At 40.1% G+C, this 15244-nt stretch overlaps 1 protein-coding gene across 7 annotated transcripts in view; it reads right to left on the bottom strand.

Moving 5' to 3' along the window:
- KLHL32 (kelch like family member 32) overlaps positions 1-15244 on the bottom strand; it is a 217679-nt gene that overhangs the window by 201986 nt on the left and 449 nt on the right. For all 7 annotated transcript variants that reach the window (XM_036317421.1, XM_036317420.1, XM_036317419.1 and 4 more), the window contains exons 2-3: positions 9646-9792; positions 9100-9243 (exon numbers count right to left, since the gene is read on the bottom strand). The gene's annotated coding sequence lies outside the window, so the exon portion shown is untranslated. The remainder of the gene's footprint in view (positions 1-9099; positions 9244-9645; positions 9793-15244) is intronic.

Here is a 15244-nt window from a genome sequence, read left to right on the forward strand (position 1 = left end):
CATTTCAAATGCCAGCAAAGCCAAGGACAATCAAGTATAAGACCAAAGGGCCACAAGTAGAATCACAGTGAAGGTTTCAGAGCCAAGGATAAGGAGCCAAAGGTAAGTAGGTCCTTAGCAAGTACAGAGGGACCTTGGTAGTGTTTTATAGTGATACCCCTTTGCATTAGTTTCTTATTGCTGCATAACAGATTGCCACCAATACAGAGGCTTAGAGCAGCACAAATTTATTATATTCCATGCTTGCAAGTCCAGCATGGGTCTCATTGGTCTACTCTAAAGATGTCAGCAGAGCTGAGTTCCTTTCCGGAGGCACTAGGAGGGCATCTGTTTCCTTGCCTCTCTGCTGGCTTCTAGATGCAGTCCACATTCCTTTGCTTGTGGCCCCTTCCACTATCTTCACATCTAGCAACATTAGTCCAAATCCTTTTCTTGCTCCCATTTTCTGGCTCATGCGCTCTCTCTCACTCTCGCTCGCTCTCTATTGCTTTTAAAAACCCTTGTAATTACATTGAGCACTGCCCTCCCCCATCTGCAACCCCAAATAATGCAGAATATTCTCCCTATTTTAAAGTCAGTTAATTAGCACCCTTAATGCTATCTATACTCTTAACTCCCTGTTGTCATGTAAGATAACAGAGATTACAAAAATTAGGACATGGACACCTTTAGAGGCCATTATCCTGCCTACCACACCTTTCCCCCAGGGGACAGGGTTGGGCCTGGCCTCCTAAGAGCCCTAGATGCTAAAGTGCACAGATGCCAAGGAAAAGCCTAGAGATAATAAAAGCCAGGCTACTCTCAAAATCGTCACTTTCAGAATTTTTTCTCAGACATGAACAGGTAACTCTGATGTACTTAAAGTGAACAATTATTCATGAAAATAGAGTTCACGCCAAAACCGGTTTGGCTCAGTGGATAGAGCGTCGGCCTGCGGACTGAAAGGTTCCAGGTTCGATTCCGGTCAAGGGCATGTACCTGGGTTGCGGGCACATCCCCAGTAGGGGATGTGCAGGAGGCAGCTGATCGATGTTTCTCTCTCATCGATGTTTCTAACTCTCTATCTCTCTCCCTTACTCTCTGTAAAAAAATCAATAAAATATATTTTAAAAAAAAAAGAAAAAAAAAAAAGAAAATAGAGTTCACATAAGTTCCCATACCCACCCATCCAGAATGTGCTGTGCTGAAACCAGCCTGTACCACTTGCAAAAAGTTATTGTTACATTTTCAGGAAGTTTGCAATATCAGATTTACATCAGCCAAGGTAGAGCTATTTACACCATGGGAATGAGCAAACATTAAAAATTAGAATCCCTTTCTACCTCCCAGGGGAGACCCATGTATTACGCATTTGCTATGCCACTGGGTATGTATAAATTTAAAAGTAAGTACTAGCAACAGTCAGGCTGGAACCCACATTACATTTCAAAGACAGTGACTAGCTACTGAAATTAGTCTGCATCTCCCAGACAAATGCCAAGACCAAACAGATCACAATTTTGTCTAATTAGCCTCTGCTGTCCAGGAGAAAATGCAGGATTCAATTTATTAGTTGCTGAGATACTACCAAGGCTAATCAGAATTATGATGTATCTAAATAGGGCAGGCATGTCAGGAAGGTGCACTTCATTAATAATACTTCCTAATCTTAGCAAGATAATAGATAGCCACAAATTCATACTTGGTAAGGGCTCAAGAACTTCAGAGCTGGTCTAGGAAGTGGAGAGTTAGCAGAAGCAGAAAGCAATAACACATTGAGATTATGTTGCATCCATATTCTTTCAGTCAACAGAAAATTTTGAGTTTCTGCTAAGAATACAGAATACTACAGTAAAAATGGCAGTATGGTTTCTGCTCCTACAAGGCTCACATTCTACATTGGTGGGAGGTGTGTGTGTATGTGTGTGTGTGTGTGTGTGTGTGTGTGTGTGTGTGTGTGTGCTCATGCATGGCCAGGTGGTGGAGAAAAGAGACAAGTGAATAGGCAATTACAATGCAGGGTGACTGGTTTGTACTAGTAGTAGTTAGGAGGTTACCTCACTGAGAAGTCCGCGATGAAGTAAAATAAAAACTGAGTCCAGCAAGTAATACTAGTAATAGCTAATATTTATTGAATATCTTCTATGGTTCAGTTGATGTCCTAAGCACCTAAACTTACTTTATTTCATTTAGTTCTTCTGACACCCACGGTGTAGGTATAATTATTACCCCTGTTTTACAAATGGGGCAACTGAAACACAGCTAAGTTACATAAACTTGCCAATGGTCTCACAGTGAGAGGTATAGCTAGGAGGGCAGGAGTTAGCCATTTTAAGGGATAATGGAGACAAGAGTATTCCAGTAAAGGGAACAGAATATGAAAATCATAGTGGGCTCCAGGAAAAGATTATTTGAATAAAGATTCAAGTGGAGGGTGATGATTCTCTCTCATCATTGATGTTTTTATCTCTCTCTCCCTTTCCCTTCTTCTCTGAAATCAATAAAAATATTTTTAAAAGGTGTGTGTTGGGGGGGGCGGGTGGGGGGGACTTGGACATAGACATGCACACAGGAGAAAGCCATGTGTAGAAGAAGGCAGAGATGTGGTGCCCAAAGAACACAAAAAATTGCCAGCAAACCACCAGCAACTAGGTGAGAGGCCTAGAGCAGAGGTTCTCTCGCAGCCTCAGCAGGAAGCAACCCTGCCAACACCTTGACCTCAGACTTCCAGCCTCCAGAACTGAAAGACAATGACTTTCTATTGTTTAAGCCAGCTTGTGGCACTTTGTTATAGCAGCCCTAGCAAACTAACCCAGAATGTCAAAGCACTATCTGTACTGCCTTAAAAAAAACTTAAAATATAGTTGTGTCTTATTTTCTATTTATAGACTTAACCATAATACAGGTTCACATAGAATTAACCATATAGAATGTAAAAATAACTGTAATTTTAGTAAATAGTAATATTTTAAGTAAAATAAGCAATTATTTATCTAGGACAGTGTCGGCTTGAGAATCAAAACTTGAGTCTCTTCTAGCTCTGTCTCCAATTTTATGAAAAACAATGTGCCAAATCTAATTGCTGCATGGTAATCCAGATTAAAATCATATTCCCATTAATACCGAGGATTTACCTAAAAGGCTTAAGGGATTACATGTGGAAATGCAGCAAAGATTGAGGAATAAATCAGTAACTTCCATTATGATACATTGATTTTGAAAATAAACAAAAATTGCAAACTTGCATTCTATTGTCAGCATCAAACATTGATTAAGCATGAACTGTTTGCAAATCACCCTATAAAATGCTGTAAATATATGGAGGCAAGTTATCACAATACTTGCCCAGAGTTGGGGAAGCCAGGGCAAAAGTCAAAACAATAAACAACACAAGTTAGCATATTCACACAAAATGCTGTTGCTTATGTACATACAGTACTGCTGACATGTTTTCTCATAAACAAGGGAGCCAATCGTCCCTCTGTCATATAAATGCATCCTTGTATATTCTTCTTTGAGTAACCTTTCTGACTTAGACACAGAAAGAGGAAATTTTTGTTTACTTCTTGCATTATCTTCTATTGGAATGTTTCTCTTTCTCCCTCGGACCAGGGTTATTAAAAACAGGGTAGTCCTAGGTTTGGGACTCCTCAGATGCTACTGCCTGGTTCAAAAGGAGGGAGACTCAATGGAAGGGATGTGCTGTGGGTAGCGGAGAGGTGGATTGTGGATGCAAGATCCTGGTATAGCTCTTCACTCCCAAAGTGAGGGGCTCTTGTCACTGGGTCTAGAGAAAGTGCCAACTCATAGTAGAGTTGCAGTAAATGGTAACCTGGCTCCCCTCCAAAACTGGCTCCATGTGCGTTGTCTCTGAACTCCTGGCATATACATCCGGTCCTGCTCCTGCCCCTTTTTCTTTCCCACCTGTATGGAAAAGTGCAAAGTCCTCTAAATCTTTCCATTCTCTTAATTATACAACCCCAGCAGGACAACACTGTTGACATTCTCTTTCTAACTTTTAATGTGTCTAAAGCACAATCCCAATCCTACATATAAAAGTCACAGCACTTTCAATCTCTTCTGAATATGCTGATGTCCTGGAAAGAACTCTATTCTCCTTTTCTGGTTAACTCTCAAATGCTGGACTGAAAATAATTCCATGCAGTAAGAAAGAACATTGGATGGTGACTGATCATACCCGTATTCCAGTTCTGAACAGGCCTCTAACCATTTGTAGGATATCTCAGGCTAGTCACCCATCTCTCCTGATTAGGTTTCCTCTTAGCTTGTTCATTTTGAAGCTAAGAGATGAGACTGTCTGAGCTAAAGAGTGACCCAGAACAGGGTAAGCAGGGTAGCAATAGATTTGCTCTTTGTAAAACTGTGAGATAAGCTGGTTTGTAAAGCATAGCCCCAAACCAAAATCAACGGTGTTTGATTTTTCTACAATGCACTTATTAGCATATATCAATATTTAGATATATTCATATCTTTGATTATTATCTTTACCTACCAGAACCTAAGCTCCATAAAGGCAGGGATGTTTATCTTTTTGATCAGTACTAGATCTCCATTGGCTAGCATAATGCCTGGCACATAGTAGACCCTCAATACATGTTTATCAAATGACTTAATAAGTTCAAATACATAAGACAGGGCTCTCCTTCCCTCTTTGAAGCTTTGGATTCTAAAGGTGCATGAATAGCCTCAACCTCAAGCAGGCAGAATTCAATCCACCAAGAGATTTGAGAATATACATCAGGCTCCCTTGCCCAGGGTATGTCCATCACTTTAGGCTCTTACAAGCTGAAATTCCATTATGAGAAACTTGTCACTTGATTTAAAATCTCCTGTCCATTGGGGATAGAGTTTTTAGCTCTAGCAGTAAGGGTGAGCAATCAGATGCTTGCCTCCAAGACTGCCCCTGAGAACCAAGGCTCTGGGAAGATTTTAGCTACTTGGAGAGCCTGTGACACATCCAGGTGGCAGGCCTGGCCATAAGCGTCTATAGATGCAAGCAATGGTTTCAGTTTTGGACGCGTGGCAGTTAACTGATTAAAACCAGAAGTCAAAAGACATGGGATCTAGTGTAGCTATACCTCACCTTGGCCACTGTCTTGGGCAGGACAGTGAAGACCTCCTGTACTAATTTCCTATGGTTGTTGTACCAAATTACAACAAACTTGGTGGCTTAACACTACACAGATCTATTTTCTTACAGCTCTGGAGGTCAGAGCCTGAGATAGTTTGGTCCAAAATTAAGGCATCTTCCGGGCCATGTTCCATATGGAGTATCTAGAGGAGAATCTGTTTCCTTGCCTTTTTCAGCATTTCTTCACTCATGGCCTCTTCCTCTACCTTTAAAGCCAGCAAAGTAGCACCTTGCTTCAGTGATCACATAGCCCTTTTCTGTGTCAAACCTTCCTCTGCCTCCTTCATAAGGAAACCCGTGGCTGCATTTAGGGCCCACCAGGATAATCTCCTCATCTCAAGAGTCTTCACTTACTCACACCTGCAAAGTCTCTTTTGTCCTATGAAGTACTTCCACAGACCTGGATGTCTGTGGGGCCACTATTCAGCCACTATTTCCCTAGATCTCAGCTGTCTTATGCGTTAAATTTAGGAATTTTGCCGCATGATCCCCTATTCATGAGTATATGAATCTTCTTTCTGTCCTATCGATTCTGAGTTGGAAGATGGAAAATCAGTCACTTGCATGCAAAGTAGAGCTATTAGTTGAACATCTTGGGCACTCACCAGAACCCTTGACTGGGGAAGGGGGGTAGAGGTGAGGGGCTGGCAAGGGAGCGGGAATAGGATGTTATTATTCACATGAATCATATTTCACTTGTCATCTGGCTCAACCAAGCAGTTAAAAACAAAAATGGCCTTGTAGCAGGAATTGGTACAGAAATGAGCTCAGTTCTGGCATCCTGAGATTACAGAGTCATTCCTCTGATGCACTGCAAACTCCCAGCCTTTTAGAGGGAGGAAAGCCAGTGAGAGGGAAGTCTGTGGGCACTGAAGTGTGCAGAGAGGGCGAGACACCACTTCAAGAGCTTCTTGTGCATGAAATGTTTAACTGCCATATTATGACTATATTGCTCAAGTTCATTGAAAACAATTAACAACAAATTACCAAATGTAAACCTATCCAAAGTCTGTAACTTTTCTCATTCATGGCTTTTTTAAAATGACTACCATTATTTTATGGTTATATTTTAAAAAGCAGTCCTGTCTTTCCTTATATGCCCTTAGAATGGTACAGGATATACTTCAAAATAACAGGGGAGGTAGGAAAATGGGAAGTAGAGTATACAGAAAAAAATAGATTGGCCATGAATTGATCATCATTAATACCAGATAAAGGTTACATGGTGATTCATTATACTAAACTCTGTACATTTAAATGTGTTTGAAATTTTCAGAATCAAAAATTATTTTTAAAAGGGCTACCACTAGTTTTCTAACAAAGCTACAATGCTTTAAAAAAACTCACAAAATAACATTCTCTCTTACTTGCAAAAACATTTATAATTTCTTACAGAAAACATATTCAAACTCCGTATGAAAATAAAGCTACTAGCTAGGTACATGAATTATATATTTTTTGACAAAAATAGAAACCTCATCTACAGGTTTACTAAGTCACACTGCTGAGATATTTTGAAAGAATTGATACTTTTAGCTTTCCCTGGAAGTATAAGTGCTACTAAGCCTGTGGCCATGGGTTAGGAACCTGCAAAGTCCACAGGATCACACTGAAACAGCTCTGAAAAACATGAACTACACTGAGTCACATGAGAATATTAAAATAGATGACTACATTTCATGCTTCAGCCTCTGAATCCCAAATCCCACTGTCTGGTTTGTTATTTATTCATCCAGCTTAAGTGGAAGCTATATCTAACAGCGGCCTTCCAAAGATCTCTTATTATATAGGCATCCCTAAGAGAATTGGACAAAAAAGCTTACCTCCCACATGGACAATAGTAACAGCATCTTACCTGGCCTCTCTTTCTCTCCCAAACCATCCTTTATGTAGATGTCAATCATTTTTCTAAAACAGGTTTATGACTCTCTAACTTCCATTCAAGAGACCTTCATACATAGAGAATAATGACCAAATTCTATATTTCATCATTTAAAGATCTCTACCAGCTGATCTAGAATAATTTCAACAATAGCTTCATTTCATCCTCCCTGCCTTTTTCTTACTAGCCATCTCCCTCTCCCTCTCCCTCTCCCTCTCCCTCTCCCTCTCCTTCCTGATGGTGTGTATTTTTTTCTTTTAACTGGTTGTTAATCTTACTGGTTCCCTCATTTATTTTAAGTTAAGCAAAATCACTGGCATGTTTTTTATATTTGTACTAGGGGTCTGATGCATGAAATTCGTGCAAGAGTAGGCCTTCCTTTCCCCGGCTGCTGGCACTAGCTTCCCTCTGGTACCTGGGACCCAGGCTTCCCTAGCAGCCCTGGCTTCGTCCGGAAGGTCGTCCAGAAGGATGTCCAGTCTAATTAGCATATTACACTTTTATTATTATAGATGAATTATAATTTTCCCTTTTTAGTAGAAAAATCTTTGTGTAACTTCATGTATGTTTGCCCCTACCCCAGCCATGGGCAAACTATGGCCTGCGGGCCAGATCCGGCCTGTTTGAAGTGAATGAAACTATTGAAAAAAAAAAGACCGTACCCGTTTATGTAATGATGTTTACTTTGAATTTATATCAGTTCACACAAACACTCCATCCATGCTTTTGTTCCGGCCCTCCGGTCCAGTTTAAGAACCCATTGTGGCCCTCGAGTCAAAAAGTTTGCCCACCCCTGCCCTACCCTCTTGTGCTTTTTGTTCCTGGGCTGTTCTTTCTGTTAATAGTCCAATGTGATAGCACTGCACTGCAGTATTGTCACTCTTGGACACAAGGATTTGACCTCATCTTTGCTCCTGGTGCTTCAGACAGTGCTTTGGCATGCTGTCATGCACTTGATATGTAGAGTGAGCTGCGAAGGGAGGATGCAATTCTTGGGCTCTCTCCTTGGTTGGTGGGTTCAAGGGTCAGGAGCATACCTTCTGTGGGCTTTATAATTGCCTGGATCCCCTGCCACCCACTTCATCCCCAACCCTACTCTCAGATTACTTGCTCTATTCATTCTCTATTGCTGCATAACTAGTCACCACAAACTTAGAGGCTTCAAACAATATCCATTTATTACCTCTTACTTCTGTAGGTCAAAAATCCTTGCCGTAACTGGTTTGGCTCAGTGGATAGAGCGTCGGCCTGTGGACTGAGAGGTCCCAGGTTCGATTCTGGTCAAGGGCATGTACCTTAGTTGAGGGCACATCCCCAGTGAGGGGTGTGCAGGAAGCAGCTGATCGATATTTCTCTCTCATCGATGTTTCTGACTCTCTATCCCTCTCCCTTCCTCTCTGTAAAAAATCAATAAAATATATTAAAAAAAAAAATCCAGGCAGGCCTGTCTGGGTTCTCTGCTTAGGGTCACGGGGGCCACAGAAATCTGCCTACTACTCCTGCCTCCCTGACTTGGCTAAGAGTGTCACATCCAACAGAAATGAGACTCGGCAGGAGGTTGTGTGCTAAAGTTCAGGGGAGGAGTGCAATTCCTGGAGATAAAGGGAGAAACGAGCAAAAGGGGAGACGATTGGGATAAAAAGGCAGGGTTGACCTGATAAGAAACTGCTCCTGAAAGTCCACGGGCAAGGGTACTTCATATACTTCCTAGACACCATTTTAAAAACAATACCAGGCGGCTCAATGAATCTTCTAAAATATCCAAAATATGATTAAAATACTAAAGAGTATTGCAACAGTGTATTAATGAAAACACATCTGAAAATACTAATTTATAAATTATAAAGTGCTAAGCAAATCTACATTATTACTATCAAAATATTTCACATGACATTTATATTTTGTTACGTATAAGAAAATAACTCCTAGTAATAGTTTAAATGTTTACTTTATGCCAAGTCCTAAGCCCTCACATGGATTATGTCTCACAGCGACATGTCCCCCCCTCCCCCAATAAGGTAGATAGTATTGATATTCCAATTTTACAGATGAGGCAACTAAGCACCAAAAAATTTAAGGGACTTACCCAAAAATCATGCAGTCAGGAAGATAAAACTAGGTTCAGTGCAGGTCTGTCTGGTGCCCAGCCTGTGTGTAGTTGCTATGCAATACTATGGCAGTTAAGGAAAGAGCCAGGAAGACAGTTACAATCAGGGGGAAAGGCTCAGACCTGCAGATGGACAGAAAGATAGAGAGAACCAACATGGACATTAGCTCCAGAGTTACTGAATTGGGTGCACTAGCTAAGGTACACTGCTCTAGTTGCAATTTGCTCTTCACAGCTTTTCTGGAATAGCTGTTTCATATTCCCTGTCTTCATAAGATTTGAAATTAAAATGAGTTCTTGAGCATTTGCTTATTCTTTATTTATTTACTTATTATTATGATGATGATGATGATGATTATTACTAGAGGCCCATTGCAGGAAGATTCCTGCAAGAATAGGGCTTCCTGCAGCTGGAGCGAAGCAGAGAAGGGAGTGAAACCTGCTCAGGTGGGCTTCGCTTCCGCTCCCAGCCGTGCAGCTGGGTTTCCCCTCCCGCCTCCCGCCTTCGCAGCCTTGGCTCCGTACCTGTCTCTGCCGTCTCCTCTTTGCTCTCTTCTGTAGCGCTTCGCTTCCATGTTGTCTTCAGTCTTCGCTCCCAGCTGATATATGCAAATTAACCATCTTGGTTGGGTTAATTTGCATATAGCCGCTCTGATTGGCTGGTGGGCATGGCTTAAGGCATAGCAAAAGTACAGTCAATTTGCATATTTGTCTTTTATTAGTGTAGATTTTTAATCTTCACCCGAGGATATTTTTCCCCCATTTATTTTTAAAGACAATGGAAGGGAGGGAAAGAGACAGAGAGAGAAAAACATCGATGTGAGAGCGTCACATTGATTGGTTGCCTCTCACATGCTCTGTGACCTGGACGGGGATGGGGAATCATCGAGCCTGCAACTGAGGTACATGCTCTTGACTGGAATCAAACCCTCAACCCTGAGGCTCTACCCACTTAGCAAAACCAACTAGAGTGCATTTGCTTGTTCTTTAGAACTTTTCACTTGCTTTCCTTGCCAAATCGTCAGGAGTACCTTCTCTAGCCAGGGCCAAGATAAAGAATTATTGTACTGATTAAATTGCTAAGGACAGAACGAAATTACCTCATTGGAATCAAATCAAAGGCCTAACAAAATGTTCCCTACTTCCATAAAAACCAAGACTGTGTGTGCGGTGTGGAAGGGCAGATACATTATGAAAGCTAAGTTATGCAGGGAAAAGTGGAGAGAAAAAAGGAGACAAGGAACCAGGTGACAAACGGGGATGGAGAGCAAGGGGATATGGCAGGTTGGCAAATAAATGTAGTTGGAAATTTGGCTCTCTGGGGAGAGGGGGTAAAGTTAGGTCCCTACATCACAGAGTGATTTTAAATGTCACTCTATACATAATTAGATCTGTCCCATCACTATTATATTTACTGATTTATTTACCTTTCTTATTTAAATATTATACAGTAAAGTTTTATATTGTGTTCTAATATCTTACGTCCTTGATCATTGCTGTTTTTCAAAAATTAACTGCCTATTTTTTCATATCTTATCTTCCAGGTGAACTCTAGTATCAGTTTTCATGTTTAACTTCACAATTTCCACTGGAATCATATCAAACTCATAGATTAATTTGTGGAAGAGTTGACACTTTTAAACTCTGGACCATCATCAAGTAACCTGGTATAGCCCAAATGGAGTGGCTTGGTTGGTTAGAGCATCGTCCTGTGCACCTCATGCTCTTGCTTTGATTCCCAGTCAGGGCAGATTTGATTTCCTGGGTTGCAGGTTTGGTTCCTGGTTGGGACAAATAAGGAGGGCGACCAATCAATATTTTCTTCTCACATCGATGTTTCTCTCTCTTTGAGGTGAGGATTAAATTTTAAAAAAGAAAGAAACCTGGTGCATCTATCTAGCCATGTGTTCCTTTTTTGTATTTTCTTAAGTTTTGTGGTTTACTTAATTTGGGTTTTGCAGTTTGGGAAGTTTATTTTAAGAGGCGTAATAGTTTTTGTAGTCATCATCAATGGGATTTTTTGGCCACTCGTTTTCTAACTAATGTGTAGGACAGCTAGCTTATTGAATTCTTTTATAAGATCTAAAAATGCTTTCAATGATTTTCCTGAATTTTGTAGGAAGACAAAGGTACTGATTTTGCAAAAGAACAAATCATTCTTACTTCCCATTCTTGTTCTTATTAGCTAGGACCTTCAGCAAAAGGTTGAATAAGGCCAATAGTAGAGAACACTGACTTTACTGGGGTTGCTACTAACATTTCACCATTTAATATGATATGTTCTATAATTTTAAATGTGTACTCTTTATCAATGAAGCTTTTTTTCTAGTCTTAGCTGATTAAATTTATTATTAATAATGGTGCTGAATGTAACCAAATATATTTAGTGAATAAATGGAAATGATTCTACAGTATTGACTGGGCTGTGTTAATTTCTGGAGCTTGGAGACCTCTTCCAGGCTCATGGGATTGTTGGCAAAATTCAGTCGCTTGTGGTTGTGAGACTGAGATACCTGTTTCTTTCTGGCTGTCACTTGGGGGCTGCTTTCATCTCCTAAAGGCCCCTGGAATTCCTTGCCACAAGGCTTTTCTGAAAGACGTGTAACAACACGGTGGTTAGCTTCATCAAGACCAACAGGAGAATTGCTCACTTCTGTCTCCTAGGATGGAGTCTTATCTAACATGAGCTAATAATGAATGTGACCATAGTCTCTCTAGTAGACTGTGTGCTATATCTGTCCCTATTCTATTCTGTTCTACTCAACTCTGTTCACATTTGCCATATTCTATCGGTTAGAAATAAGTAACTTAAGGGGAGGAAACACATATCAAAGTTGTACACAAGCCTGTACATATCATTTTCTCTCAATTAAAAATAAGTCTTTATATTTGTGATCATATTCCTTCCAAAAAAATTTCTAAGGGGTTTTATTTGTGCCTTTATTTTTACTTAAATTTGTCAGATTGTATATTTTAAAAGAACTGTGTTTTTCTATAAAATTAAGTTCTGATTTATCATCAGTCCTTAAAAATTTTTTTTAAATTTATTTTGATATTTTTCCTTGTGTTTTGATTTAAATGTTTAATTCATACTTACTTACCTCCACTCTTTCTAGTGTTCTAAGAAATGTATTCAATAGAAACCCACGCATTTCATTCCACAGGTTTTGATAGTTCTTTCTTTCAATGTTGTTCATTTCTAAACAGTTTGGACGAGGAGAAACATAAGAGAAGCTGCAGGAGAGGAGCCTCATTGGCCATGTTAAGAGTTCTAGATGCTCCTTTCTGCCTCAGACTATGTTTTTGTTCCTTTCTCTCTCATTTTCTATGGGTTTTTTCCCCCCAGTAATCTCTGTCTCTGCTTTCCTCCTCTCTCCCCCTGCTTTTCAGATAGCTATCTCCTTCCAGTCTGAGAGTTCAGAGAACTGATAAACTCTTCCACAAATGGCTTGCCGTCCCCACGAGGACCTGCCTTTTAAAAGTGTATGCAGGCAGAAAGACGAGAAACGTATCAATGCAATGAAAGAAATGGGTGGGTGAAATTGTAAAATTCTAAACCAAGATGGAAACAATGGGAAGGAGAGTAAGACAAGTGGTGGACTTCTGGCATCTCTAAGATGCTGTAATTAGGGAAACTGGTCATGTTGCTTTATATACAAGGCAGATTCATACTCTTGCTCACGGAGGCTTCTCAGATACAGAGAAGATGAGAGGCTGGGAACATAAGAATTGCCTCCCTGGGCAGAGCTGACCTGGCACATTAGTGTCAAATTTACTAGTGAGCTACCATGGCTTTTAGGCAAACCTGAGAGAAAGAGTACTACTACCCAAACGGGTTGGTTTTATTCTTTCAACAATTAGGTAATTTCATTGGACTATAAGCTCCGTGGAGCTGAATAAGAATACAGTAGGTCCTTGGGTTACGTCGGAGATCCGTTCCCATGGCGCGACTTAACGTGATTTTCACTGTAAGTCCGCACCCACCTACATAAGCACCTATGTCACTCACATGGAGCACATACACAGCAGTAACGAAGTGAAACAGTAAAAAAAGAATTTAAAAGAAAGATAACAATTCCTGACCTTTACTTGTGGTAAATAAATAATAAATTTTAAAAAGCACATATGTACATACGTCGAAATGACGGAGCTTGTTTTTTTTTAATAAATAAATGGGAGATGGCGACGTAATCATGAAATAACGCATGTCGTCCGACGTAACCGGAGGACTGCCTGTACTGGGCATTTTCTCTATCATTCTATCTGTCTTTTACTACATGATCATAGCTATGTCGGTATATATGAATATTCTGAAGATGATGACTATCGCGGGCAGAACAATGCCCATCCCTGCCCTCCCCACCACCCACACACACCCCAAAGATGTCTACCTCTTAATCCCAAGAACTTGCAAAAGGTACTTCGCAGATGTGATTAAGGTTCTTGAGATAGAAGATTATTCTGGATTTATTCATGTTAGATCCTTGTAATCACAAGAATATTACAAAGGAAAGAGGGAGACGAAGAAGTCATAGTCAAAGAAGATATGAGGATGAAATTATGCAATTACTGGCTACCAAGAAATGTTGGAAGTCTCCAGTGACTTTCACAAGGACTCATTTTTGAAAGCAAAGAGAACCTGTTTAGGGTCTGGATTCCACCTCAGGGGACTTGCTTGTCTTTGGGTTCATTTGAGATTTACTTGACATTCAGTTCCTATTGTGTGCCAAGCACTGTTCAATGTGATGAATACAGCTGTAAACAAAATGGATTAAAAAAATCCTTTCCTCAGAGAATTTACATTCTAATGTGTTGGCAAGACCCTGGATCTATTTTATTTGTATCCTAAGGTATTCAGCAAAGCGCACCTATCATAACACTCCTCTCAGACAGATGCTTAATTCTGAGCAGCAAGCTAGTTGGAGACCTGACTTTGACCCTTAAGCCCAGGGGGATTCTGAATTCAGACTTCCTCTTAATTTATGTTTTGACAAGAAGAGCTGGATTTATGCATTTGTGGTTCAAGTGTTAATTCCATGATGATTCCCAAGGGGTAAGAGCCAATTGTGCATTTCTGGTGGAGTATCTCTGCCTTGTCTTTGGTTCTCTGCAGGCCTGAGCAGCATCAAGCCAGAACTAGGCAAAGCCGATGGCATAGGTTAATCCGAACTCTACCTAAATGCGGTTAATTCAAGGAATTCTTTATGTGGTAATCCCCACAGCAACCTACACTTCCTGTCACTTTTGTCTAACATTACTTTTCATGCTGCCAGAAATGTGGTGGAATTTCCATGAAAATCGTTTTTCACTTTTAAAATATTTTAACAATGACTTGAATTGCTACCATAATTTTTGAAGCTCATGGACATGAGGTAGATGAAAATTTCTCGGCACCTGTGGACATATGAATACCTGGGCTAGAAAGCAGTTCGGAGCATGCTTATGTCGCAAAGATGGAAATCTTGGAGTAGCCTGCCACCTTCAGGATAACTTACCAACTAACCGTATACCAATCCCAGTAAAAACTCTTCACAATAATCAATGGTGGAAGCTAGGGTCCTTGTAATACATTTGTTATGATTAAGTATATTTAATAATGACAGTAGTTTTCTTTAAATAAAACTGCCTTTTCTTTACTATAATTCTTTTCTTAAAAATTATTATTACTTCAATTAGATTATCTTTACCTGGACTCTTTCTTGTGTTTAAGCGATTAAAAAACAAAACAAAACAAAGAAAACACAACGAGCTTCAGTTTGCTGAGCATATCTGGGAACACCAAAAACATCTTTGCAGCCAGTCTGTGAAATATTGTAGCTTTGGAAACCCTGTTACTTTCTGGTAGGTTCTTTAATATGGACTAATGGCAATCTTCAACAAATAAAATCAGCAACAGTGATCCATTCAGAAATGGAAGGAAGGGAGAGGGAGAGAACACAACACCCGTGTATTTTTTTCCCTGTTTAATTGGCTGTTCCTTCCATTAAGTTACACGGTTTCTCTGGCTTAAAAAGAAAGGAGTAATGCAGGGAAAAACGGGAATGACGCGGTTACTCAGCACTTAATAGAATGGACAAATAACGCAAATTAATATAAAAAATAAAGAGAAAAGAAAGGGCAGCGT

This window comes from Myotis myotis, unplaced genomic scaffold (genome assembly GCF_014108235.1).
Source record: "Myotis myotis isolate mMyoMyo1 unplaced genomic scaffold, mMyoMyo1.p scaffold_m19_p_7, whole genome shotgun sequence".
Taxonomy (NCBI): Eukaryota; Metazoa; Chordata; class Mammalia; order Chiroptera; family Vespertilionidae; genus Myotis; species Myotis myotis.